The sequence below is a fragment of the Ostrea edulis genome, chromosome 9 (genome assembly GCF_947568905.1).
Source record: "Ostrea edulis chromosome 9, xbOstEdul1.1, whole genome shotgun sequence".
Classification (NCBI taxonomy): Eukaryota; Metazoa; Mollusca; class Bivalvia; order Ostreida; family Ostreidae; genus Ostrea; species Ostrea edulis.
The window spans coordinates 20,198,631-20,204,929 of record NC_079172.1 but is presented as its reverse complement, the minus strand read 5'-3'; positions in this window follow the sequence as shown (position 1 = coordinate 20,204,929).

Genomic DNA, 6,299 nt, shown 5'->3' with positions numbered 1-6,299 from the left:
TTTTATCCTGTATATACTATACGAAGATATTGAAGTTTGATAATTATGGTGGCCGATTAGGGCCATGTGCAAAAGCGTAATAGCGCGTGTTATCACACTAACACACAACGCGCTGTCACGCTAATACGCAACGCGCTGTCACGCTAATACGCCATTGCGCTAACACAAAACACGCCGTGATGCTCACACAACACGTCATCGAGCTATCACGCTAATATACAACACGCCGTCGCGCTATCACACTGACACACAACGCGCTGTTGCGCTAATACACAACACGCCGTCGAGCTATCATGCTAATACACAACACACCGTCGAGCTATCACGCTGCAATGTTTTAACTTTTAAGTGTATTTCAATTCATCAGTCTGGATAATTGACTCTGACAAGAGAAACATTAACTCCGCACAGACTCTGATTAAATGGACATTATTTATAATAGTTAAGGTCATGTATGCCAATTATTCTTCAGTGCTGTTAACCCAGAGCCTGGGTATTGTTTAAGTATCATTAATAGATTTGTAGTGCAAGCAATCACACGTGTTGTTTTTCCTTGTGTGAAACAAGAAACATTATACACGCTAATACACAACACGCCGTCGAGCTATCATGCTAATACACAACACACCGTCACGCTGTCAAACTAACGCGCTATTGCGCTAATACACAACACACCGTCGCGCTGTCAAACTAACGCGCTATTGCGCTAATACACAATCGAAATTGAATTACTGCAAAATCGCAACGGCGTGTTGTGTATTAGAGTGGTAGCGCAACGGTATGTTGTGTTTTAGCATGATAGCGCGCTATTACGCTTTTGCACATGGCCCTATCTGGACACCATGGATGATAGAGAATGATGCTATTGTTCTAAATAAATTTCATTGAGGGAAGGAAGCATATACCGGTATCCGACTGAAACCAGTGCTTATCAAACTACATCATTGTAAGAAACTATTTCTGTAGAATATGCAAGTAGTGGTGTTTCTTGAAGCTTGATGTATACATAGTGGTTAAAAAAAATCAAGAGGAACATTTAAAAACCTCTCACCTCGTGATCATGGTTGCTGTCTAGGTTTGAGATTATGCAACGAACTTTATAATCGTCCATATAGACTGTACATAGCTCTCAGTGTAGACTGTACATAACTTTCAATGTAGACTGTACATAGCTCTCAGTGTAGACTGTACATAGCTTTCAATGTAGACTGTACATAGCTCTCAATGTAGACTGTACAGAGCTCTCAGTGTAGACTGTACATAGCTCTTAGTGTAGACTGTACAGAGCTCTCAGTGTAGACTGTACAGAGCTCTTAGTGAAAACTGTACAGAGCTCTCAGTGTAGACTGTGCATAGCTCTCAGTGTAGACTGTACATAACTTTCAATGTAGACTGTACATATCTCTCAGTGTAGACTGTACAGAGCTCTCAGTGTAGACTGTACATAGCTCTCAGTGTAGACTGTACAGAGCTCTCAGTGTAGACTGTACAGATCTCTTAGTGAAAACTGTACAGAGCTCTCAGTGTAGACTGTACAGAGCTCTTAGTGAAAACTGTACAGAGCTCTGTGTAGACTGTGCATAACTTTCAATGTAGACTGTACAGAGCTCTCAGTGTAGACTGTACATAACTTTCAATGTAGACTGTACATAGCTCTCAGTGTACACTGTACAGAGCTCTCAGTGTAGACTGTACAGATCTCTTAGTGAAAACTGTACAGAGCTCTCAGTGTAGACTGTACATAGCTCTCAGTGTAGACTGTACATAACTTTCAATGTAGACTGTACATAGCTCTCAGTGTAGACTGTACAGAGCTCTCAGTGTAGACTGTACATAGCTCTCAGTGTAGACTGTATATAGCTCTCAGTGTAGACTGTACAGAGCTCTCAGTGTAGACTGTACATAGCTCTCAATGTAGACTGTACAGAGCTCTCAATGTAGACTGTACATAGCTCTCAATGTAGACTGTACAGAGCTCTCAGTGTAGACTGTACAGATCTCTTAGTGAAAACTGTACAGAGCTCTCAGTGTAGACTGTACATAACTTTCAATGTATAGACTGTACATAGCTCTCAGTGTAGACTGTACAGAGCTCTCAGTGTAGACTGCGCAGTTTCCGTTGACATTCAACTGCGCATTGGGTCAAATGCTGTCTGGCGTGTTTCATACCGATTGTTAAGCCGTTCTTGGCATACTGATTTTAACTGCGGATAACTCCGTTTACCTGATCAAGATATAGGGCTCACGGTGGGTGTGACCAGTCAACAGGGGATGCTTACTCCTCCTTGGCACCTGATCCCACCTCTGGTGTGTCCAGGGGTCCGTGTTTGCCCAACTATCTATTTTGTATTGTTTTTAGGAGTTGTGAGATTGATCACTGTTCGTTATGTTCACCTTGCATTCAAGGTATTAAAATCATTAACTGCCATTATTTGGGTTTGTCGTCATGGCTTCTGAAGTCGTGTTTTCGATTTGCTTAAAGTAATGATAGCTTTAAATCTTAAAATTTTCATTTGTTTTTCCATTTTATAAAAATATGCTGTTGTGATAGTTTTATTCGTAACTTTAATCATCGTCATCGATAAAATTACAACTTAAATTAAGATTTTATTAGATTAAATATTTCGGTTCTATTGAATACATAACATATAGAAATCAATTTTTGTACGGAAAGATAATAATGTAATTTTACTTCATTAGGTTTTCTAACACAAATATTAATAACAAATGTTTATAAACCTTATTTTTTTCTGTCATTGAAATATTAATCACAATTTTGCAACAAAAATTTTCGACACCAAAATTGCCAGCTAGTATTGCTTTAATATACTGAGGAAATTATTGGATGTAGGATAAGAATTCACAACCAAACAAAGAAGTGATTTCTTTAAATATTGAAAACTATCAATACAATTTGTTTTGTAAAACACAAAGTTCATTTTCTTGTTAATTATATTTTTATAAAATCGTTTTTATTATGAAGGTTCGAGGACGAGAAGAGTTGTCATTCTTTGACTCATAAAACGATCGATATTTATTCTCTCTCTCTCTCTCTCTCTCTCTCTCTCTCTCTCTCTCTCTCTCTCTCTCTCTCGTTCGTAAATTAGCGGGTAGTATTTGATAGAGGGATCCTTTGGTTGAATATTTTTAAAAATATATATTTTGACCATTTTTGTGGACAAAGAAGGTATAAGTTTCGGTCGCACTCCCTATTAAAAAAAATTCTGGATTCGCCTCTGAAAAATGATTAAAACATGTAAAAGTTCATTTTAATGTATCAGGGACAAACTGGTTTCAAGAGAATTTTTTCATCTCTTTCTTTGTTTTCTGGCTTTACTAGCATGTTATGTAATACCCGTGACAATTCGGATTGGTTGTTTTTAACAGGGTCTTGTATATGTCATTTCTACATATCCTAGAGAGCACTTGAAATGTGTCTTTTGTATGTGATGTATATTTCAATCAGCTGTAGGGAAAACGTTTAACCCCCCCCCCCCCCGCAAAAAAAAACCCCACCCCAACAAAACACCAAAGTCCCTGCAGGTGTATAATGAGAGAAGCAGATTCTACAACATGTGGCCATTAGTAACCGGTTTTATCAAACTCTTGTTTCATAATTTTTCAAAATTTCAAGAGACTGCCTCTTAAAATTTTTAAAGAAACTCGAGTTTGAGAGGAAAAAAAACCCCTTTTACTAGCTCGCACTTGTTATCTACAAAAAGGGTTTGGTATGAAATAAATAGGGAAGACATGTTTTGTCACATGTAAGGAATGCAGATCTAGAATTTATCTGTGATGTTTAAACAATTCCCCTAGATACATGTAAGACTTACGGACTTGTTACTTCAGGAGTGTGCAGAATAGACATGGAGTGCATGCAAGGTGAAGATAACGAACAGTGATCAATCTCATAACTCCTATAAACAATACAAAATAGATAGTTGAGCAAACACGGACCCCTGGACACACCAGAGGTGGGATCAGGTGCCTAGGAGGAGTAAGCATCCCCTGTTGACCGGTCACTCCCGCCGTGAGCCCTTTATCCTGATCAGGTAAACGGAGTTATCCGCAGTCAAAATCAGTGTGCCAAGAACGGCTTAACAATCGGTATGAAACACGTCAGACAGCATTTGACCCAATGATAGGTTGTATTGACGAACTAGATCGTTATGTATTTTGAGATACGATTGAATTACATTTAAGAGAATGTTAACGTGTAGTTTGTATCATTCTCCGATTCCTTCTCTCCTCTATTTCACTTCCTTGTCCTTGCCTCTCTCTCCCCTTTTTTTCTCTTCCTCTCATTGCCTCGTCCACAATCTCGTTGTCCTTCCCTCGCCCTCCCGCCGTTTTCTTGTATTTCATGCACCTCCCCTTTTCTCTTCCTTTCACAGCCACGCCTAGACGCCCCTTTCTGTTATTTACTCCCTCCCTCCCCTTTTCCATCCTTGTCCTTGCCTCGTACTCCCACCCCTTTCTACTATTCTCCCATTCTTCCTCTTTTTTTCTCGTCATTGCCTATTCTTTCCCTTTTCTCCTTGTCATTCCTCCTCCGCTTTTCTCTCCTCACCCTCCCGCCCCTTGATTTAATTCACTCCCTCCTCCCCTTTCTCTCCTCACCTCGCCCTCCAACCCTTTGATATAATTCACTCCCTCCTCCCCTTTTCTCTTCCTCTCCCTCCCACGTCCTCCTGTCCCTTTCTCCTCATCCCGCTCTTGTCACATCCCCCTCCTGTTTACTCTGATTGTCTCTCTCATCCCACTCTTGTCTCTCTCACACACACACACACACACACACACACACACACACACACACACACACACACACACACTCCTGATTACTCTTATTGTCTCTCTCATCCCGCTCTTGTCACCCCCTCCCCATCCTATTTACTCTGAACATGACAATTGACTGTCTAGCTGCTATATATGACTGATCTTCTCCAACAGAAGAAGACTAATATCCTCTCTCTATCAATGGATTCGGAGAATGTTATAGATGTTGAAAAATAGGAATAAAACACTGATCAATGGAATCTTGATTTAATTTGCAGTTATTGTACGCATAATTGTCTTTATTTTCCAGATGCTTACAATAAAATTTACAAAAGTGTTGGCCTACCCTATCAAAATTGAAATTACAATAAACGATATACTTTTCTATAGTCTCAATTAGTTTCTATTATTGTAGTAAATCAAACGAGATGCCCATTGGCTACAACGCTCACCCGAGTGGCCCTGGTATTCAGAAGATTGTTAAGACTGTTTACCCTTTTTATCCCTACGAAGATATACAACTAGACATATACAATCATCGTAAGTCACAGTCTGACGTCGACAGGATGTTACTTTGCAAGATTAAAAGGGGCGGTCTTTAAGGGACACTTTTGTCGATGCTAAAATTCTGTCAACGTATATGTACATGTTGTAGTTCAGATTTTCTCTGTCCCAATCTTTAGAGCTCCTGGCTACGCGAACGAATCTATATCATTTATATTCCCATGTAAAACTTTGATCCCTTATTGTAGTCTCACCCTACATATACCATAGGGAGCCACAAAGTGTACAAACTTTGATCTGTACTTCAGGACGATGCTTGCATTTTATTTACCATGTCCCTCTTTCTCATGAAAAAAAAAAATTCCCCACATATTCCCATATAAATCTTTGTTCCCTTATTGTGGACCCAACCTATACCTTGCAGCCATGATTTTAAACAAACTTGCATCTACACTACCTGTGGATCATAAGCGGATAGTTGGATGTGTTTTGATATGATTTATCAAGGCGCTACTGTTCTTGAGAAGACCCCCCCCCCCCCCCAAATATCATCATTTAAAACTTTTATCCCCTATATCATGGCTCTTTATTACTCCGGGAGGAGGGCTAGAATTGAATAATTTTCAATCTACACTCATTGAGGAAGCGTTCACATGTGTTATGCCTTTCTGGTCCAGTGATTCTTGCGAAAGACTTCGATATTTTTTTTTTTAACTATTTCCACTTTAAAAACGGTGTGATCCTTTATCTGAACAATTTTAAATGCCCCTTTAATCAAGGATGTTTTGGCAAGTTTGGTTGAAACTGCCCTATTGGTTCTGGAGAAAAAGTAAAAAAAAAAATGTTTGACGTTTACAGATGGACGGACGGACGGAGGACGGACAACAGGTGACCAGGAAAGCTCACATAAGCTTATAGCTTATGCGAGGTAAAAAGTATCAAATTTTCCACTATGTCATAGCAAATCAAATAGTATCAAATTTATTTTCTACAGTAAATCAAAGTATCAAAGTTTTAAC